This window comes from Mauremys reevesii, linkage group 10 (assembly GCF_016161935.1).
Source record: "Mauremys reevesii isolate NIE-2019 linkage group 10, ASM1616193v1, whole genome shotgun sequence".
Classification (NCBI taxonomy): Eukaryota; Metazoa; Chordata; order Testudines; family Geoemydidae; genus Mauremys; species Mauremys reevesii.
The window spans coordinates 70723587-70747415 of record NC_052632.1 but is presented as its reverse complement, the minus strand read 5'-3'; the positions used below and the strand labels follow the sequence as shown (position 1 = coordinate 70747415).

The 23829-nt window shown below is 40.1% G+C and overlaps 1 long non-coding RNA gene across 3 annotated transcripts in view; it reads right to left on the bottom strand.

The window, feature by feature from the left end:
- The window catches only part of LOC120373670, an 87859-nt gene that overhangs the window by 63097 nt on the left and 933 nt on the right, over nucleotides 1–23829 (bottom strand). For 2 of the 3 annotated variants that reach the window (XR_005585641.1, XR_005585639.1), the window contains exon 2: nucleotides 22562–22626. This is a non-coding gene — a long non-coding RNA (uncharacterized LOC120373670). Of the gene's footprint in view, nucleotides 1–22561; nucleotides 22627–23428; nucleotides 23464–23829 lie in introns of those variants that run through there. The other variant, XR_005585640.1, reaches the window with a different exon arrangement.

Here is a 23829-nt window from a genome sequence, read left to right as displayed (position 1 = left end):
TTTAATAGGCAATATTTCCCACTCACAAGCACTGACCCTCTGTATTAAACAAGGGGAAACTACTTGGGGGAAAGAGAACATAGTATCAGCTTGGGAAAACATAATAAATCAACAATAGATACACAAACAATAAGTAAAATACCCACCCCCATGGTATCATTGGCAGCAGTCCTCTAACTTAGTTCCCAGCCCACTAACATGAACCCTGAGAGACAAATGTCCCTGCAACTTTTCATTTGCCACCTTTGCTACTCCCCACTCATGGATTGATGTCAGTGGTTAGTGCAGTCCCAGAATCCAGGAATGCATTCAGACCGGCCTGTCTCCAGCCCTTTGGACAAGTGCTGCTGTCTAGTCCAAAGGTGCCACCACTTAACTCCACTTTACTGATTTCAGTTTTCTTGGTGATGGGTAGAAAGACCCTCATCAGAGTTCACTCAGCTCTGCTGCTGCCCTTTGTGGCTTCAGCGAAGAGCCACCTCAGCTTCTGTGGACTGCAGTGAGCAAGAGGTCAGACTAGATCATGACGGTCCCTTCTGGCCTAAAAGCCTATGAGTGCAGCTCTCACCACAAACTCTCCTCTACATAGGGTCTACAGTGGTGGGTGAATCAATGGCATATATGACTTCTGTGCAGAGTGCTTGCTACAAGGTAGGAACCTCCTTCCTCCCTAGTTCCTTCCCGGTTCTGTCCCACTACACCACCAGTTCAGAGTTTCCCTTCAGTTCTGGCGGCTCCCCAAATGTTTCTTGAAAGATTTCTGGGTAGAATGTTTATGCAGATGAAGCCCTCTCTGCAGCTGTTCTTTCCCCATTCACCAACAGATGGTGGCAAGGAGCTTCTTTCCCTTTGAAACTTCTGCCTGTCTGGAGATCTAGGTAAACAGCTTACAAAGATGCTCTTAGAATCACAGAATTATAGAATATCAGGGTTGGAAGAGACCTCAGGAGGTCATCTAGTCCAATCCCCTGCTCAAAGCAGGACCAACACCAACTAAATCAGGACCAACACCAACTAAATCTTGATTGCTCTTTCCTCTCTTCACCAACAGATGGTAGTAGCAAGCCCCCTACCTTCTAAAGCAGTGATACTCAGACCTCAGTGGTTCAGGAGCCAAATTAGCAATCAATGTTATTCAAAAGAGCCACAGTAGTGTGAATGACAGTGGAAATATTTAGTTTTATATATTTAGTTAAATTACTTGCCCAGCAAATAAGTTAATAACTTAATGCAAGTTGATAACTTAGTTGGCTAATAACATAGTAAAATCATCCTGACTGGTTAATACTCACACAGTGTTTTAATATCATGTTCTGCAAAGAGCCACAGAACACACATTAAAGAGTCACTTGTGGCTTGAGAGCCACAGTCTGAGTGTCACTGCTCTAAAGCTTCATGCCACAGGCCTTACACGTTTTCTGATATGAACACATTCCTTTCCTGAACAATCTGATGTTTTGGCATAAGATCCCTTCTGGAGTTCATAAACAAAATCCAGATAATACTGCCTTTCTTCTGACTCCTGCCACAAGGGAAGTGAAGAGTTGGCATGAGAAGGTACAACTGGTGTAGTGCAGTGCAAAACATTGGGCATTAAGTGAGCAGCGAGCTCTCCTGTCTGACTGTGCTCCAGAACAAATGACCCATCTTTACTTCTTTTCTACTTTCTCTTCTTATGCACTGTCGTATAATCTATTTATATGAACATCCATATAATTGTTGAAGTAAACCAACCTAATTAGGGTATTACTAATTTTCCCCACAAAACTGGCCCCTTACATCTTATCCAAGGTGTGGACAAATTGTAAATTGCATAGGAAGGACAATTAAATACAGAGGGTGTTTAATAATCCCCACTCTTTGTATATAAACACATGTTTTAGTCTTCCATTTTAAGGCCATCAGTACAGTAATTCCTCGTCCCAGTTAACGATGTTTCGTTGTTACGTTGCTGATCAGTTAGGGAACATGCTCATTAAAAGTTGTGCAATGCTTCCTTCTAATGTCGTTTGGCAGCCGCCTGCTTTGTCCACTGCTTGCAGGAAGAGCAGCCCGTTGCAGCTAGCTGGTGGGGGGCTTGGAACCAGGGTGGACTGGCAGCCCCCCTATCAGCTCCCCCATCAGCTCCTCGCTCCCCTAAGTTCCCTGTGCTGCAGCTGCCCAGCAGGCTATCACTCGGCAGTTCAGCTGTCCCTCCCCTCTGTGCTGCTCCTGCCCTCTGCCTTGGAACTGCTCCCAGAGACTCCTGCTTGCTGTGCAGGGGAGGAAAGGAGGGGATTAATGTCAGAGTGTCCCTCTCCCCCCTGCTCCTGCACCCCGCTTACCCTTTCTCCATATAGAGCCGGGTGGGGGGACATGGACGGAGAGAGACAGAGAGAGCTTGGGACAGCAGCTGCTGTCTCAACTTCCTGATCCACTTATAAAGACAATGCACTTAAGAGCGGGTCAGCTTACTTAGTGTGCATCTCTCACTATCTCCTAAACACAAGGTGTGTGTCTGTCTGTTATGCTGTTTCCCCTCCCTCGTGTTCCTGCTGCCTTGTGTGAGAGGCTACATTAATAACGTGTTAACCCTTGAGGGCTCAGCCGAGTGCTAGCTCATCATTTAGCAGTAAGGCATTCCCTGGGAAATATCCCTCCATCTTCCACCCTCTAACTTCACCACCTCAATCAAGCTTCACAATCATCATAGCTGTGAACAGTATTAAATTGTTTGTTTAAAACGTATACTGTGTGTATATTTAAATAATATATAGTTTTTTGTCTGGTGAAAAAAATTCCCCTGGAACCTAACCCCCCACTATTTACATTAATTCTTATGGGGAAATTGGATTCGCTTAACATCGTTCTGCTCAAAGTCGCATTTTTCAGAAACATAACTACAACGTTAAGCGAGGAGTTACTGTATCTTGGTATGGGGGGGTTGTTTTGTTATTCTTTGTGCACATTCAGACCAAATATATCCTGTTGTTTCAAAAGAAGGAAGATCTTGTGCACTAAGTAAAACATCAGACAAATGAAATCGATAAAAAGACATTCTCAAAGAATATATTGAGTGTCCCACATCAAATTTACCCATAAAATGTATAGTATAAGATTCTTTTAAAAAATGTTGGGTAGGTCTACAGATGAGCCTGAACCAGACCTAGATCCAAACTTTGCCATTTGTGCCAGTCTCTAAAATAAGCCAAACCCAAATACCAACTTCACACATCATCCAGTGTAGTGGTATAGATTCAGGTAGATTCCAGAACTGCAATTTAGTACTCAGCCGTATCTTTGTTTTCTTATTTATGCTTTTTTCTGTGTCTCGGTGAAAGAATGTGTTGCGTCCGTGGGTGAAGATCTTACTGATACACAGTTAAATTAAAGAAATGATTTGCCAAATCCTATGACCCTGTGCTTGGATCTCAAGTTTCCCAAAGGTATCCTCCCATTTCTGTCTCCCAAGCAACCAATTAATAATTCTTCTTCACAAGGGGAGAGAGATAAGCTGAAGTTAACCTTTGTTTCCTGGGGAGCAGATAATACTCATGCACCCTGCCACAAAGGGTATTGCACACTGTACACTAATCAGTATTTAAGCTTGACCTTGAAATATGTGAACAAAAATCTGACATGTAGTATGTTTAGTTTTGAACATTAACTTTTTAAAAATAATTAAAAATAATACTAACAGTGTTGCTACATCTCATATTTTTAATACAAGCCTCACGATATTTTATGGTTTTCTTAAAGCTCCACCTCCAAGAGTTTTGGAATTACATGAGCATCACACCTTTTTTTTTTTAAGTTTGCCTTCATGAAAAGCTTGAAAATGTGATCAATTGTAATCAAACGGCTCAAAAGACAGAAAATAAATTAAAAGAACCCCACATAATTTTTCTCTTAATCCCATGATTTTGGAGGACCCGACGCTTGATTTTCAAACACTTGAGGTTGGTCATACTATACCTAGCACTTATTAATAGGGATTTTAAGATGAAAAGCGCTATGGTATGCACTACATATTAGCAAAATAACCATCACATCAGATGGTAAAACTGAGTTAGAAGTTAAATTACTTGCCCAAGGCCAAAACTGAGTTAGAATTAAAGAGTTCCTAAATTAAAAAATTGTTACTTACTTGTATCATAACTGTTGTTCTTCAAAATGTATTGTGCACATATATTCCACTGCAGGTGTATGTGCTCCCAATGCACTCAAGTTGGAGACTTTTGCCAGCAGTACTACTAGGTGGCACATGAACCCTTGTTCTCCTCATGCTCCCAGATGGGGGAATACAAGGTCTTGTGTCAGAAGGGGGGTTAGTTCAGGTACTGGCAGCACTGCCTGGTGGCATACTCTGGGTTATCTTTATCTGCCTCATCCAGCATCGAGAGCCGATGACTAAATTGCCCATTGCTGTATCTGCCAATAACGAAAGTCAAAGGCATCTTTCCTAGCCGCTAACGTCAATGGCCAGAGGTAGGGGACCCCCTCCTCCACTGGGTTCCAACCCATGGCCCAGTGAAACAATAATTCAAAACATGCAGCCTATGGAGGTGGGTACCCCTATGCCTGCTCCCCAGGCCACTTCTACCCGGCTTCTGTTCCTCTGTTGGTGTCACAGTTTCACTTCTGGGCTGTCCTGGAGACCTCTCTGTTCTTGCAAAGGGTCTTCCTCTCACAGTCACATCTCATTGTCCTCGACTTGTGCAACAAAGGCCTGGGATGGTTTGACAGCGAGACCTGGGCTCTGCCATATGGTGCCTCAGCAGCTTCTCAGCAAGAGCCTGCAACATGCAACTGCTCCCCTGCTCCGTCCACCCTGACTGAGCTTAGCTGCTCCCTTTTGAGCTCAGACTCCACCGTGAGCATGCCCAGTAGGGTTGGCTGGGTGGTGCTTTCTGGGCCCAGGGTTGCTCTTTAACCCTGTCTTCACTAGTATGGGGTTTGTACACCCCATCGCAGCATGTCTGCCACCTCCCTTTCTGTTCCTTCAGACTGCTGTATGTAATGTCTGAAGTAGCAGGGAAGGTGGGAGGGTCATGGAATGTATATGTGCACAACACATCTGGAGGAAAAAACAGTTAAGGTACAGCTAAGTCCAGCTTTTTTCTCCTTTGTGATTGTGTACATATACATTCCACTGCAAGTGACTCATCAGCAATTTCCTTACCCGTGGAGAGACTTTAGATCATCTGAAAAGATATTGTAAAGGCTCACCTGAAAACTCAAAGACAGCAGGTACGCATGCGCTGCCTAGTGGTACTGCTGGTAAAAGTCTTCAACTTGAGTGCAGTGGGAACACATACACCTGCTGTGGAATATATACATACGCTATCACTCAAAGGAGAATATTTAAAAAAAAAAATTGCACCTCTAGTCCATACTTTAAAACAAAAGTTCTCTCTAATTTTTTACGAATTCCTCTCTGTAATTGTGATCATTGTGATTTTGTATTAGTAATTTTTCTCAAGTATATCACCTCTTCTTTCAGTGCAGCCACACTTTCCTCTTTTATGGCCTTTCCTCTTTTATGGCTGTTTTTTGTACCTTAGTACTTAATAGAATCATTATTATTTTTCCTCACTTCATCTGCTGTCCTGTGTCATCTGTTGATGAATCAGATCAGCAAGAGGGAAATGAATTTGCCATGGGCATTGATGGTGTGAATCCTTTACGCCATCTTCCTTCTCTGCTTACAAATTGAAAAGCGTTTTTTTCCTTTGGAGTTCTGGGATTCAGGGATTTTACCCAAGAAAACAGCTTCTAAAAATCACACAGGAGTAGTTCAATGGTGGCTGAATTGTGCATAATTGTCTCACACCCAAAGATTTTTTTTAAATTATCTGGATATCCAAATACTGCTGAAATTATTGCAGGATAAACCATTCAATCCTAAATGTGACTGCCTTATAGTTTATTATTGTGTAGAAACTCTATAGTATTCATCCCTATAGTATTTGTAGTAGTAGATTACATTTATTGAATATAAGAGGAAGACATAAATGTAGGGATCATCGGCCAAGAATGGCAAAGCTTTAAGTTTTTAAGCTTATTGGCTGTTTTCCTATAAATAAATGGCAGGTAGAGAACAACCTAGAGAAGTCCTATATCCCAGCAACTGCAAATGAGAAATCAAAGGGAATACATAAGCAATTGTATGATGTTTTTTTAACTAGCTTATATCATTTCATTATTTATGTTTATCTTCAACTCTTCTCTGTATTTAAAGATATTTTAAAACCTAGATCTATCCAAGTAACATTTAAATAATATTTCACCATATACTGTTTTGATCCATTCATGAACTCCTGCATATACTACTGGGAATTCTGCATGCAGTTTGAGGGTAGAAAATAACCTAGTCTAATTTATCTACTAGTTCATTTCAGCAAAAAAAAAAAAATTCTTTAACAAAATGTCTTAAGTTGTAAACACCTACAAGTATAATTTATGACTAAACATAAATCTACATTATATATAGATCTGTTTATAGTATGTTTGTAAAAAGCTAATATAATTCCATAGACAAGATTATGAATGTATTTTAAACTGCATTCTTGGACCTGTTTCCCAGAGGAGCTATGTTATGTACTAGGACAGTGCTCACACAAGACATAGGGTCAAATGTACAATTACACTAAGTTTGGAAAACATTCGAAGTGTAAATGACCCTCCAACTAGTATTTTAGTAGATCCATGATATCACCCACTATAAGTGAAGTTACATCAGGATTTTCGTTATGACACACAGCTTTCTGAAACTGTCAACCCATATTCTGCCAACCATTTTCAGCAGAATTTCCCTTTAGCCCCTGCTTAAATATGGTTGAACAATACGGCTCTTCATCATTTGGACTGAAATTTTCCATGCCTGGTTTCAGTCTAGATGTGATTTTTTTAAACATTCACTGATACCTATTCAGTTGGTTTTGAATTATGTAAAATGAAAAAAGAATGCTTTCCCATTACAAAGTACAAATGATTTTCTGCTCATTCAACTTTACAATTTGAAACTTTAAAGCTGGCTAATTTTTACAAGGCCCTTTCCTTGTTGGCAAAGAATAAAAAATATCTATGTCAGAAGTATTTATTATCTTATTTTTGTGAATACATGAAAGTAACTTTTCCTGATGTTGGGAGCTCTGAAACGTTAGTATCGTAGCCAGTTAGCATCATTGCTAATGCCCACAAAGAACCTTTTCAATGCAGAAACATTTTTATATAGAAAAAAGATTTTGGTTCAGAAACAGAATGTGTATTAAAGCTTTCTCTTTGAGGTAGTCAGTTTCCTGCATAACTTTAAGAGTTCTGAATGAACTTACAATGAGCTTTGTAGATCTGCTCACACAACCTTAATATCTCTGGGTTTTCTCTGCATTTTTTCCCCCTTGAAAAATTTTACATTAGCATACAAAAATTATTTTTACACAGTTTTAAGTTTACAAATACAGGCCCTAATCCTGCAAGCTACTTCCTTGTGGGTGGACCTTTGTGACTGCGTTGGGTGACATTGGTCCAGTGGGGTTCTCTCATCAGGAAAAGCCTGTGTGATCACAACTGTGAATGCTCAAAAGTCAGTCAATGTAAAAAACGGACTGAACATGCAATTCTACAGTAACCTTTCCCCTTTGTACTTATGCTTTATCACAGTCTTTAATTACATGATCACAGTACTATTTCTCAAATAATCCAATATAGTATCATGCAATTTTCCCTAGAACTAATTTAGAATCCAGCATGTACAAGTGATTTACATTTTCATTACCATGCACTTGTCTAAATTGAAGTTAATCTGACCTTTTATTACCTAGTTCTATTACCTTCTCCTGGAGTTCCTCATAATCTTCCTAAGCATGCCTAACCAAAATAATTTTGTGTCATGAAAAAATGTTGACGTCTTGCTATTCACCCCTCTTCCAGATAGTTAACATAATGACATCTCAGTCACAGTACGGAGCTCGGAGTCACCCCTCTTGACCTCTTTCTAAACGGAGAATTAGTCCTCTCTACTTCTTATATCTTAATCAATGGTGAATCCATGACAGAACTCTCACACTGACTCAGGGGTTATCTAGTTTCCTAATAGTTTCACGTGGGGGAATTTATCAAAAGGTTTTTGAAAGTCCAAATAAAGGATACCAACCAGTTCCCCTTTATCCTCTAGTCCAGTGTTTCCCAAACATGGGACGCCGCTTGTGTAGGGAAAGCCCCTGTCGGGCTGGGCCGCTTTGTTTACCTGCCGCGTCCGCAGGTCCGGCCGATCGCAGCTCCAACTGGCCCCGGTTCACTGCTCCAGGTCAATGGGAGCTGCTGGAAGTGGCATGGGCTGAGGGACTTGCTGGCCGCCGCTTCCAGCAACTCCCATTGGCCTGGAGCAGCGAACCGCGGCCAGAGGGAGTCACGATCGGCTGGACCTGCGGATGCGGCAGGTAAACAAACCGTCCCAGCCCGACAGGGGCTTTCCCTACACAAGCGGAATCCCAAGTTTGGGAAAAACTGCTCTAGTCTGTTAAACCTCTTAACAATTCTTAGAGGTTAAACAGACATGATTTACCTTTACAGAAGCCATGCTGATTTGACCCTGTCATTATTATGCGTATAGGTGCCTTTTTGTTATCTCTTATGGTTTTCTCAACTATTTTCCTGGTACTGAACTAAGGCTCACTGTTCTATAATTCCTGAGATCACACTATTATCTTTTAAAAGATGACTACAAAGTTCTCCCCCCTTCAGCCCTTTGGTACAGTAGCAATTTTAATGATAAATATATTTTGTTAGTTCAAGTACTCTGATGACTCATTTCTTTAAAACTCCACAAAAGCATCAACTGCTCTGGGGGACTTATTGCAATTTAATTTCTTCACTTAGTTTCTCACTTCTTTTGACTCAACCTCACTACCTGAAGAGTACCCCCCCCCCATGTAACTATTATCCTCTCTAGAGAAAGCAGATGGGAAAAGGGGGCATTTAGCTCTTCTGCCATCTATTTATCATCTTTGATTGTGGATTTCCAACTCTCCTAAAGGTCTTCTGCTTCTCATGTGCATACAAAGATAATTTGTTAACATCTTGCTCTTAACTTCTTGTTAGCTCTCCTAATTTCCATTTAATATCTTATCAAAGTTTACAGTCCATTCAGTTAGAAATGTTTGGGCTGGATTTCCAGTTTTTAAAGATACTTTTTGGTGGGAATAAGCTCTTCTACCATGCCATTTACCTTAATCCTTCTGATGTTTTGTTCCAGGGTATGTATGTTTTCTGTGACTCCAGTAAGGTAATAATCTCCATGATGCTGCCATAGGCCCAGATTGTCCCCCTGATATCTGTGTCTATTCCAAACACTGGTCTCCCCTGCCCTACGCGAAAAGGGAGATCAGCTACCTCTGTAGATTGTCTCCTGTTATGGACCCCACAGATGGCCCTCTACAGCTCTCAGATCCGTACCGAGAGGGGGTCAATACAGGCTATGGGGGAAGAGTGTGTGGGCAGAGATCAGGATTAGACTGAAGGGAGAACACATTGGCCCCCTCTAGCCCTGTTGAGAGCTGATTCCCTGAATGGATAAGTCTGCCTATAGCTATACATTATTATTTTTACCATTGAGTCCTCTATCAGATGGCTGTGGGCTCTCATGAATCCCTGGTAATCTGCCAGGTTTTAGGGTGGGCCCCATAGCCTTTTTCAGGAAGGAGAAGATCCCCATCCTCTTGGTGCAGAAGTTTCTTGGACTAGGATCTTCATGAGGATTATTTCATCCCTCTTGATGGTTTAATGGGGGTAGGAGGTATGATCTAGGCCAGTGTTTCTCAAATGCGGCCACTGTGGCCTCATGCAGCCACCAGGGGGGTTTCCTGCAGCCACTACAGCCTCCTAGGCAGAGATGGGGGAGGGGGCAAAGCAGCAGCTCCCCCCCTGCAGAACCCAGGGGCTCTGGAGCAGGTTTAACCTCTTCCCCCCCTTTGGCCTTGGGGCTCTGGTGGCAGACTCTGGGCTCCAGCCGTGGGGCTCTGGGCTTCTGCCCAGGGCAGCTGGGCTTCAGCAATGCCAGCTTTACCCAGCGCCGTAGTCAAGAGGCAAGGAGCAGAGTAAGCCTGGGCTGTGAGGCTGTGAAAGGGGGAAGCAGCAGGCCCAGGAGGCAGCAGGGGCCAGGAGCGCCAACAAACAACTGTGCATTATTTTTATTATTGAGTCTGAAAAAAAAAACCTACATAAAAAAATGACAATGATTTGGATGTGTATATGTGAATATTTATTTGTTTTTCCTAAAGTTAATTAAGTATTTTAGGAAAATTTGTCAGAGCAGCCACCAGCAAGAGTTGGTGGCCGCACTCTGAGGCCATCAAATTTTTGTTGTGAGTACCCCTCGGCCATGCATTTTAAGTTCTTACTTTTTTCCCTTCAAGTTGCCTCCAACTAAAATATGTATTTAAAATGTGTCTTTTAATGCTTATGTTAGAAAATATGGACTGTCAACAATTCTGTTTCTTTAGTAAAATTAGAATGAATCAAAAAAAGGGAAACATTGTCCTGAAATTTTTCAACTGTTTCATACCAGCTCTAAGTAAATAAAATTAGTGACTAAACTCTCCTTCTCTCTCTACCTGCAATAAGCCAAGAACCACAAATGTAATTCTGTACAAATTGTGATTCATTGCTTGTCAAAACAAATATTACATGCAGTGTAGGAGAATGATATTTGTTTCTTAGGGTACCACACTGGCTAAGGAGTAGATCCCACAAAGACCTACTCATGTGCTCAACTTTACACACTGAGAGTAGCCCCAATGAAATTGAATGGATAAGTAGTGAATTAACTCCCTGCATATTGGTTGTGGGGAAGTCAGTAGAACTATTCAAAGTGCACAAAGTTAAGAACATGCATAGGTGTTGTCAGCATCAGGGCCTAAATGTGTTATGTCCCCCTCTAGTGGCTGAGCTATATAATGGGTAATCTCTCTCTCTCTCTGAATGGAGTTACTCCTTTAAGTTTCAGTTTTTGATGCTGAATGTTATAAATTCAATCTCTGATGAAAACCCATAGTGGGGTTGTTATCTAAGCAACCAAAAAACTATAAGGCAAAGACATTTCAATTAATCAATTCCCTGCCACTGCAGTCTCTGGTGCCCCTAAGTCCTTCCTGTTATCTGTCTGTGGCACATAATAGTTTTGTCTCCTGAGGGCTGAAATAACTTGGTCTAATTGCAGTTATTGTGTTTAGTGTGCAGATGTCAGGTGGCATTGGTTGCCTGTAATATACAGGTCACACTAGATAATCTGGCGTTCCCTTCTGACCTTAAATTCTAAATTTTGGTTCTTTGTTCCATTCCAGTGAAACTACTCTGGAATTACACTGTTTAAGTGAAAGCAGAATTTGGCCTCTATTGCCACTTTTAATTAACATGTTTTAAAATGACCTAATAATGACAGATTTTCCTTAGCATTTCCAAAAGTGCTACAAGATAGAAAACAAGTTGTATCATTATGAAAAAATCTCTAAGAGGATATCACTGGTATAGTTGTCACTGAGATTATTGATGAGCACTTTAACTCTAATGAACATTAATGGTGCTGCTGCAGAGCCTTAAACTTCAAGAACAACTATTCATTTGCAGAGCCAGAGCCAATAAACATATTATACCATACTGTAAAAAATCTTGTTGAAAGACTATCAGCTTGGGCAGGATAAAAGTACGAGCAGTTCAGAAGCAAGCTTTGAATAACACTATATATAACATGCTCATTTATTCTGCCAGTAGTTAGAGGGTTTGAGAAAAAACAAAAAGGGACTGCAGGATAATAGAGAAAGAAATTACACTAATTCATGGCAGAAAAATTGTAACTTTTGAAAAATATGCACTTTTTCCTAACCTACATATTATCATACAAATATTTCCTTTGGTGAGTCAGATCTTCTACCATAACAACGTACACAATAGTGTTTCCAGTGGTTAGAGCATAGGACAAGGAGTTAGGACTTACAGGTTCCATTCCTGCCTCAGCACCAGCTTGTTGCATAAGTTACTTACTCTCTCTCTGTTTCTCAGTATACCTATATGAAAAACAATATAATATTTTCCTATCTAATAAAAGCATTGTGAGACTAAGATCTTCATTAAGAGCTTTAATATCATTGGATAAAAGGCACTGTGGAAGCACAAAGAATTATTTTACCAATTCCATTGTCACTATTGCAGTGTTTCTAAGTTAATATGAATAAATGGATGATGAACCAAGTTATCCCACAAATTGCAATGACACTGGATAACAGTCTCTCATCTGAAAGAGAATTATAATAATCTACAGTAAATGACTCTCACCAGTAGCTATAATAGCACTAGACTGGAGAACAGCTATATTTATATAATATATTTTTACTTCCTTTTCAAGACAGTCTCTTGGTCAGCAGGCACATTTCTGTTTTGAGATGTTTCTTATATTAATTGAAATACAAAAAAATCATTCCCAGATACATCATTCATTTAGGTATTTCGTCTCATATGGGACTAAATTCTTCTTTTAGCCTCATGCATGAAGGTCAACAGAGCAGACTTTTTTTTTCCTTTTTTTTGGGAGGGGGCGGAAAGGAGAGAGGTACAACTACCATCTACTGACTGCAGAGGAAACTCTTTTATAAAGCTTCCTGATTCAGATCACCCCATTATCTAATAACTGAACACAGGTGGGGGCTCTTTTCACTCAAACAGGAGTCCTAGAAAGATGTCCAAATAGGCCTGCATGTTCATGTGTGGGGAAACTGACTGGATTAGTGGGAAGTTAACTACCTACTGGTTCTGCACCACGACTACTGGTCGTGGTGCAGAACCTTTGCATCTTATCAAAGGAAGAACATACATTTCAGTATTTATAAAATGAAGCATTAAATCATCTCTTCTGTACGCAGGTAGCACGTTTTAAAACATGTTAACTGAACCTTCCAATAGCTATGGTAATCCAAAATACCATTTTCCTAGACAAAATATGCCCCACAGAATAGGTAAAATCTCATGATGTGGCACAGATGCTTACACACTGGTCAAGAACAGTGAAAAGCATTAACCCAGCAAAAACCCATAAACATTACAGGAGCCTGTTTAGAAATTGATTCATCGGGATATCAGCTTATATAGCATCTGTCAACCTATCTAGTATTATGTAATTAGAATATGTAAAAAAGAGAATTTGTATAGTTCTGCTCTATGCTAAAGATTATATTCTTACATTTCTGATATCCAGTAACTGGAGCTGGATAAACTATTCACACTGAACTTCATACCTACTTAAACTAAGACTAAGGTTCTTCAAGGTTCAGTGGATTTCTGAAGTTCAGCCCATTCTGGAGGAAGACTGGTAAAGGTGGCCTGAGGTTGTTCGCTCAGTTCAAAGCCAGCTTCTCTTGTGTTATCCAATGTTGGAAGGGGATGCTTAGCCTTAATGTGACGAAGGAGAGGTTTCCCTTTGACTTTCAAGCCAGTCAAACTTAAATCTCTAAGGGTGTGCTCATTTCCAATTCCACCCCACCAACTTATAGGTTCAGTTTGTAAACCCCTTCCCAAATCTAGCCCTGCTTAATTCACACAACCGGAGTAATAATAATACATATTCACACAGATGGCTGCTTATAGAATCAACAAAGTGCAGTGGTGAGAGCAAGAAGGAGACCTGAAGAAGCAGAGCAAGAAAATAATCACACAAATAAACATTTACAGTGGAAATAAACATATTGTACATATTCTTGTCACTATCAACTGCACACTTCATTTATTCTTTATTTTTCTTTTGCTGCTTACACTTTGAGTTGCTGCCTCTCATTGTTGGTCTGAACTTTGCACTTTGTCCCAAATCCTGCAAAAATACATGTATGTGCTTAAATTTACTACCTTAAATAGTTGGTAGTAAAGCTGAACACATATGTAAGTGTTTGCAGGATCTGAGTGTGACAGAACATACCTCTGTATTCACACCCTGCACATTACTGTAATAATCTCTATACAACGTATGCCTTGTAAAGTATCATTTGAAAACTCATAATTTGATGATCAGTATCTCCCTGATAAAGTTATAAGATTCCACTGTATGGTGTTCTTAACACATGTTCAAAACTGAGGTTGGCAAACAGGTCTGTCCTAAACAAAGGGATGTGTGCTCTGCTAAATTTGCATTTAAGCAGTAAACAGTCATCAAGCAGGAAGAGGAGACAAAGGAAGCTCAAACAGGTGAGAAAACAGAAGCAGAGAACATCCTAGTTTAGAGGAAGGAGGATCAGAAGATCATCCCCCAAACCCCTGCTCAAAGCAACCCCAATCCCCAATCCCCCCCCCCCCCCCTCAGCCCATTGAGCTCAACCCCTGGGTTAGTAGTATGCTCAAAATGCCCACTCCTCTATCCCCCTTTCCAATTTTTACACAAGGATTATTTATCAAAAAAAAAAAAAAAAAAAAAAATTATTGATTGATTTTTGAAAAAAGTGGGGAAGATGGGAGACCCCCCCAAAGAAAAAGAAAAAAATAGTGCAAGTAGAGTAAGCAAAAAAAAAAAAAAAAAAAAAAAAAACAAGTCAGGAGGAGATACACCATGACCTATTGTAGGAAAGAAAAGGGGTGGGGGGGGAAAGAGTGAAACCAGATAGGAATGGAAGTTACAACAAAAATTAGAGTTGTAGTAAGCCACGATTTTTTGTGTGCTGGTACCATCTGGAAATATTGTTCAAAAGGGGTATTGACACTATTGAAAGGAAGGACAAACCCCCCCAAGGCACCCCTATCGATGCTATACACCTGAAGCAACAGAGGAAACCTTCTTTGGATTCTGGGAGAAGGGGTCCTGACCTAGAGGGTTTGGTCAGTGAGACTGCAGAAAGCAGATGGTAAGAAACTTTGCCTGAATATAATATAGTTTGTTAAGTTAGGTACTAATGGTGTTTTAACTTTATTTTCTTGTAACCATTTCTGACTTTTATGCATCATTACTTGTACTCACTTAAAATCTCTCTCTTTCTAGTTAATAAACATGTTTTATTGTTTTATCTAACCTGGTGTGTTTAAATTGAAGTGTTTGGGACGCTCCATATGCGGTGGCAAGTTGTGTGCATATTATTTGTATTAAAGAAATAACAGACTTCATATAAACTTGTACTATCTAGGAAAAGGCTGGGCAGTACAGGACATTTATTTCTGGGGAGAAAATCTAAGAGTGGGATCCACCTGCAGTATAACCAAAGCTGGTAAGAGCCAAGGTGTGGCTGGCTGGCTGCAGGACACACACAGACATAGCTGGGAGTGACTTGCGTGCTAGAAGTTGTTTGTTAGCAGTCTGGTTGGAGGCTACAGCAGGAAAGCATTGTAAAGGGCACCCCAGATAAGAGGGCAGAGGTGACACAGCTGATCATTAGTCTGGATTGTAGCCATCTGTGTCCTTGTATTGCGCTGACTTTATGGCTGCCCTCAACTGACTACTGCACTGAATTCACACTATGCACCATCCGTTTAATCCTGGAATACAACCACAGCAATAAAAAGACTACACCTGCAAGAATAAATAAATTACCAAACAAAAAAAATGTTATTAATCTTGGAATGTTTTTTCCAGATTAAAGAAATACTTGTTTTAGAAATTTCAAAGATTTTTTTTTTTTACCGGGGAAAAATGTAATGAGAAAATAAAAACTATACTTAAATAATGTGAAGAGTAGGAGATAATGTAGTCTAGAGCTTGACACTCTACCACTGACTTGGCCCTGATTCTGCAGTAAGTTCTGTGCGGGTATTCTCCTGAACACATCCAGAGGACCATTGCATTAAGTATGTGCATAAGTCAAAGTGCCTCACCGTTAGATCGAGGTTAATCTGTTTATTGTTTTCATCTTGGGAAAGGGCTGGGAAATAATTCCTTTCACCACTTTTTATTATTACAACACATCTTTAGTTATATGAAAATATTACCAACCTACAACAACTATTGAAATACCTTTTTCAATTTCTGTTCAAATTATGTCCATTGTTATTTCAATTATTATACACTTAAAAATAAAAATTATCTTTCTGGGGCCAAAAGGTCCATTTATTGTACTTTCTAGGTTAAATCAAGGGATTTCCTCTTTCTGAAGGAAAAGATATCCTTCAAATAGGCCTTTATCTTCTGTATTTTAGATCAATGTTGGCATATCAATTTTCTTCAGTAACTAAAGTTACATTTGCACAACTCACCATGACCACAAATGTTAATTAACATTAGATTTCTCTAACCTAAAGCCCGTCCTTTGCGTCAAGGTGAGAAATTTTTTGGGTGGGAAATGGACAGAATGACGCAAAAGCTACTTTAAAGATGAAAAAAGCTTATTAGTTTCTCACACTTTGTGTGGCTCTGCTAAATTGATTCTAGCTGTGAAACTGAAGGAGTGTAGAATCTGTTCAAAATCTCTATTATATAGAGACTTGGTATAAGAGGAAGTGTGAATCAACAATGTGCTGTAGCTTAATCTATTTATCATTTTCCTCTGTGAGCCAAACCATAAAAATCCAGCTTGTCAGAATGGATATAAACATTATGTTAACTCGGTAACATTTTCTTTGTAATGTAATTCTTTGTAATTTTTCTCTGACTCCCACAACCATGGTATGTGAATGCCTCCTAACAATTAGAAAGAGATAATCTCTCTCTCCTTTCCTTCCCAGTTAGCAGTAGTAAGATAGATGATGTGTGTGTATTTTATGTTTTGGTTGTGTTGATAAAGGAAAGTTAATTCAAAGAGAGAAGTCTCCCTGCTTTTGTGGACAGCATTGCAATTCCACTTGGACACAGCTGTCACCATAGGTTTTGATCATAGTTGGTGATCTCTCAGTCATGGCCAGTACCAGGGAGGACTTTGAATATTAGGACAATGGGGACCCCAGAATCCTTTGACTTATTCTATTATAAATAGAAAAAATGTATTTATTTAAATATTAAGGTTGTGACTCAGATTCAAAGTGATGCTCCAAAAATTATCTTCAGTACAAAGTTGTAGGCTTAAGAAAGGAGTCCCAGTTTTCTCTGCATTTCTTGGCATCAGAATAATCTTTGACTCTTACATAGCATCTTTTATTAGAGGATATCAAAGCACTTCACATATATTAATTAATGAACCTCACAGCACCCAGCCTGCTAGGTAATAAATATTACTGTACCCATTTTTACATGGTTAAATTTAGGCACAGAGAGGTTAAGGAACATATTTTCCAAATGTCACCATTAGGTTTTTGAGAAGTGGGAGGAAGGGGCACAAAGAGGCATACGGGTCTGAAGAGGTGGGTACCACAATGCCACATGCCCCTGGGGTGTAGGTCTTTTGGCATCTCATTCTCATGTTGGTTCCTTCTGTTAGATCAGGGGTTCTCAAACTTCATTGCACCGCGACCACCTTCTGATGACAAAAATTACTACATGATCCCAGGAGTGGGGACCGAAGCCTGAGCCTGCCAGAGTCCTGCCGCTGGGGCGCGCAAAGCCAAAGCCCAAGAGATTCAGCCCAGGCAGGGGGCCTGTAACCTGAGCCCTGCCAGCCAGGGCTAACGCCCAAGGGCTTCGGCTTTGGCCCCCAGCAGTGGGGCTTTGGCCCCAGACCCCAGCAAGTCTAATGCCAGCCATGGCAATGCCATTAAAATTGAGCCACAACCCACTTTGGGATCCCGACCTACAGTTTGAGAATCGCTGTTTTAGAGGAAAGAAAAACAGTTTTCAGTCCCACAATAGCTGTAAAATTCATATAGAATATGAAAAGTGTATGAATTGCTTCACATCTGCTTGTACTTGGCTACTAGCTCATCTCCTTTGCCAACTAGTGTACTTATGCTGGGTTGTCATAGCTACATCTTTCAGTAACTCTTTGCTCTGGTACCTGGTCAGCCAATAATTTAAAGTTCCTATCCTACCACAGATACCTTATAAAAAGGTAGTACAGATTCTACAGAAAGGTCTGCATGCCACAATAGTGCTACTTCACTGACCAGGGTCGTCATTAGTAATTTTATAAGGATAACACCTTCTCTCAACTACATGGGCATGTTCAGAAACCTGGTGGACATTGTAGCACCCCAGACAGTAGCATTAACACTGCATTGGTATCTTCTCTTCAGTGCAATTCCTCTTACTGGCGATGAAAATCAGAGCAGCCTGACTAAGAGGATTCTGAATCCTTATTTTGGGCTGATGAAAATTGCATTGTCATATATAGCTGCATCAAATGGAATATTTAAGCATTTTAACTTGAGCATTTTATGCTTTAGTGATTCATTTGATTATTTTCTCTAGAGTGCACATATTTTATTCTCATGTTGATGCATGGGGAATAAATCTGCAGGCATCAAAATGAGACTAGTATCTTAAGAGCCTCACTTAAATAAATAAAAACAAGAGACAGTAGTGAGAAAGATGCCACCCCAGGCTTATTTCACCCCATTGTACGTACCATAGGTGGTTAAGCATCTTGGAGACCTAACAGCCCTATTCTGCTGTTAATGCAGCTTGGAATACAAGTTTTTGCACACTTTAAGAAAAGTAAGAGCTACACAATGATGTGCTCTGTTTTTGAATCTGGATCATCATGTATAATTTGAGTTATTCAGGTCATGTTACATTTCTGCAAGGTCACTGCAATCCCAGAAAAGAGGTGAAAATGATTTTGGAGGAGTCACAAGTTTTAGGAGGCATTAACTTTGCAGGGGGAGAGTGCCTTCCAGTAGGTTGATCAGAAGAAACACTCTACATTGGGGACATTACATTTTCACTCCCTCTGTTTGTCTACTCACCAAGGGGAAGCCCTGGACCTTCATTTTTATATTCAGTGGATAAATATGGTAACACTTTGTTCCATTTGCACCATCCTCTGTTTTGAGTGTCCCTTTATTCTGTAAATGTTGTATACAGAGTACCCACAATTTGTAGCTGGCTTTGTTAGTAAAATAATGTGAGAAGAGATGACTCTGAAACCAAAAATTTCAGATCCAAACAACCCTGAATTCTGGGAAAATTCAGATCCAAATTCAAACCTGAATTTAGCAGCTCAGGCCCAACTCTTCCCTGTAAGATGCTTTTTTACTTTTAGTTGCTAGGTAGCACTATAATAGTAATGATGTGGGCAGGGAACAATTCCTATGACTTTATGTATGATCTAAGCTGGAAAAACATGTACCTTGTTTGATGCTAATGGAAAAAATCTTTACAAAAACATCCCATCTATCCATACAGTATACTCAACTGATTGATGTTCAGTAGATAATGAAAATGTGGACTGTTCAATACCTGCCTGTTGACATTTCAGAATGAGTGGAGGAGAACATATATGTCAATTGATGTTCTCTGAATACTATTCCATTAGTGTAGCAGAGAGTTCTGGAGACTTGTTTTCCCTTAAAATAGCTTTTGATGTTACTGAAAGCTCAAGACAAATTAAAAGAATAAGGCACTCACTGAGTTCCCCTTGAATGTACAGAACCACCCTGACTTTCATGTATAATGATACTTCAGCAAAAATCCACCATTACGGATACTGCTTTCTACCCCAGTTGTGGTGGATGATATGAATCTTATACAGTACATGTAAAAGAGTTTCAGTATTTATAGTATCATCCAGAAGATTCACATGTGGGGTCTGTTCCAAAGCCCATTGATGTCTTTCTATTCGCTTCAATGAGCTTTGGATCAGAGACCTAGTAAACTGCATGGAAGTCAACATATCTCCTGCAGTTGGATCCAAAAGCTGGATTTTAACATAGGGTTCCAGGGTGTCTAGTTATTTTGAACAGCCCTCTAAGCCACCCTTGAACTGAAATGGTAATATCGATCACTGTCTCTATATGGACAACATGGGAAAACAACAAGTTGGGTCTCCTCAAAACACAAGAGGGACAATTTCATCCATGGTGTAACTCTCACGATTTCAGTTAAGTTATGCAAGGGAAGAATTCGGCTCCTAGGATTTACAAGAGTAATCTTCATTCTCTTCTGATTCCCTAGAACGTCAATAGGCTTGACCACAGTATTCTTCAGAGAGCTGATCCGTTTCAAAGGGAAAAGCAAAAAACCTGGTGCACTAGGCACAAATTTTTTCAGTAATGCTGCTATAAATCTGAAGGAACTCAAAGTGACTTAAGTGGAATTGTTCCTGATTAGCAGTGATGTAATTGAGAGCAGAATTAGCTCTAACACTTCATGTTTCTTACTCTCCAACATTTTGTGTTAACAGAGAAATAACAGAAACGAAAGATAAATGTAGGAACTAGCTATCTGCTGTCCTCTGAAGGCTGAAGCAAAACAATTTTCAGTGTATTGTTTGCAGGGTATAGAAACCTGTTCCACTGCTTTCCCCATGCAGAAGGAGATCATAACATTTTCTGTAAGTAGCTTCACTGGGTATTGTGTAATGCAACAAGAACCTGGCTAGCAGAGCTCAACAACAGAATATGTTCTTAGAAAAAGCCTTTTGGGGTGTTCTGTCTGGAGCTTACCAAGGGTCCATCTGCTGTTTCTAAAACATTTCTGTATAAATCAGAAGCAAGTGGTAGCATCTGAGCAGGATTTAAGGAATACAAAAAGAAAAAATGTACAGATCGTGTGGGATCATTGTGTACTTCCTAGGCAAATTTGAGCCAGTTCTTATTTAAGTAGACTTATTGTTACAGTAGATTAAAATCAGGTGAAGTTTTGACAGGGACTTCTCATAGACACTCAGAAAAGCCACGTTCACCTTCAGGGAGCATAGGATGGAAGTTATCCACCCAGATCCTGGTACCACTAAAACCCAGGGATGACCTTGCTCAAGAACACCTTTCCATGGCTACAGTGTGCAGTCTTGGGGGGCCCGTGACATGGATCATGTAATTACAAACTGTATTATAATATACATGGCCAAGGGAAACAAAGTAAAGTTGTACGGCTGACCTTCATTCTGGCATTTGCTAACTTTTAGGTGCTTGTCTTTCCAACTTAAATGGTCTTTTTAAAGTAATGCTTATTCACATCACAGAAGAGGGTGTTGTGATTATTAATTAGTTCATGTTTGAAAAGTGATAATGGAGCTATGAAGAGTTAATGGTTAATAAACAGAATAAGTCCTATTAAAAATTAAGGGTTAAATTCTGCCCTCAGTTATTGCCACTGACTTCAGTGAGGTTGCAAGGATGTAGCAGAGGGCAGAGTGTAGCCTAAAAGTTCACTGAGAGCTAAAGCATTCACTTTTTTACACAAAGCCAAAACCTGTATTTTGATGCACATATGTAGCCCCAGTTAAGGCAATGGGAACTGTTGCCTGAACATTGATGGCAAAATTTGGTCCAGAGCATTTTAACACTAAACACACTTGCAGAGTAGATGCTAAATCCATCTAGTCACTGGAATTTCTACCTTGTATTGGTAGGTATTTATCAGAATTCATTGTATATTTCCCCTTTTGAAATATACATGTAACTCCCATAAATGTCAATGGAAGTAAGGTAGTAAGTTAGGAGATTTATCAAAGTTGCTAAACGTACTTTTAAAACATTTAAAGAAGGTTTAAAGATTTAGTGGGCACTGCCCAAACAAAATACATATCATAATATAATATATTATATGAACACTGGATAGACTGTACATATGATATTCTATGTTATGATATGTAATTTGTTTGGGCAGTGCCTGGGGATAGTCTGGTGGGCTCCAGAGGGACCTGGATGCTCCACAGCATGCTCCATAGCTGTTACTGCTACTTTGTTTAGCCCCTTCTCTTGGCACAGAGGAGAGGGTTCCTAGAAGAGCTGGAGCTGCAGCATCTCCCTGCAGACTGTGGCCAAACCCTCTGGGTAGCCACATCCTATTGAGTTGGCCCCACTACCGAGGGGTTTGCCACGCCCAAGGCACCTTGGGATCCCTCTCACTAAAGGCCTCATGCACTGGGCCCCAGTATTGGTCCTGAGCAGGCTCCACTTAGCTGTGCTGTCTGTGGGACTGAGGCTCCCATGTCCCCACTCCAGGGTTCCTCTGGCAGCAGACCCTGGCTAGCCCAGCACCATGCCAGCAGCTCGGGGAAACAGTAGTATTTCTAAGACCCAGAGCAGGGCTCCAGCCCCAGATTTACAGCCCAGGGCAGACAGGAAGCTGCCCTGAGAGCCTGGCTCCAGCCCTCATGTGTCTACCACATAATTCTTGTTGAAGAAAAATTTATATTTTAGTGGCATTCTGGTACCTTCAGATTTAGGACTGCACCACTGGGCAAGAGAGGTGATTAGCAATGTTCAAATAATCAAGTCCAGATTAATAAACCAGCGAGTAGCTTCAGAAGTGGCTTGGTGTAAATCTGAGATGCCACTGAACAAATACCCTGATTGTCATTGTTTATTTGATACCACTTTAAAATAAGAGTTAAGATCAACAGAGCCCAAATGTATGTGGTACTGTCTTTTCAGTGTGTGTGTGAACAGTGCTTAGAATAATAGGGGAATCAATCCCTAATTGGGGCCTATAACATACTACATTTCAAACAATTAATACAATAATAATAATTCTAATTTAATAGCCAAACAGTTAGAAGTAGTAAGAGCAGCATAATGTGTGTCCTACCTTTATCTGTAATACTCTACATTTTCCTTCAGACAACAACAGTTTATCCCTTTGGAACAAAGAACCTGTTTTGATAGATTACAAAAGGGAGGAATGAATATATACATACTAAATAGTATGTTATTGGCATGGCTTATACGGCAGCATTCACAATGTCAGTAGACTAAAAGGCTGGAAGGTCAAGTCCCTAGGCAGGGCTTGGACTTGCTATCCAAGGTTAACCTCCAGGGGAAAGTTCAAAATCCGAAGGCACTTTTTTGACACAAGTGATATCAGCATCCTACCAATGTTTTGTCTCTCAAGGAAAAAAGTCCAAGGCTGTGTGTGAGCAACATAATGGCTGCTCCATTTGCTTACTACCAGTATCTACCGTGTTAATTTGTAAAGCACTTTGAGCATTATATAAAAATCATATTTGGTTCTGTTATGTATAGCATGCTTGCCATCTAGTGGTTACAGCTGATAAAATAAAGGACGCAAAAATCTATCCATCTGTTGATAAGAAATCAGTGCTTGTATAACTGGTTTAACACGTCTGAAAAATTAAGACTTTCAGTTACCAGCAGATCTGCTCAGGATCTGCTAGTGGAAACAGCCACCAGTTTGCCCTGTCAAAGTGCCTCAATCCTGGGGAAATTAAATAACTTGAAGAGTCTTGTGTAAGTACAAAAAATCTCTCAGAGAAAAACACTCTCAATGTTCAGGATAACACGTTTCCAATATGAAAAAAAAGAGATATCACAATGGAGAAATCAATAGGTTATCATTCCTCTTCATATTGCCACAGTAATTTGCTACTAGAGACCACTAAGGTATCAACAACACAGGTATCCAAAAACTGACTAAAAAAAAAGACCAGAGACTTACCTAAACAAAAATGTAGCTTTCTAGACTACAAAGTCATGACAGCATGTCCCTATTTAAAGGGTATGTGGCAAAAAGTAGCCCTATCACCTGTGATTATAAAAAGCATTCTGCAGCTGCTTGAAATTCTCCTTTTCCCAAGAAGCCAATGAGACTACTTATATGCTTAAAGTTAAGCCTGTGTTTAAATGCTTGCTGGATCAGGACCATATTGCTCAACACCTCGCAGGATTGAGCCATAAATCACAGTTAAACTGACCCATATTCCACTCACCATGAAAATCCAGCTCATGGAAATGACATCAGGGGACGTATAGGGGCTAATTTTGCCCATACTTGTATCAGTTTTAAAATGGAGTAACTCCTCTGAACTAAGGTATAAAACTAATGTGAGAGTAGAATCA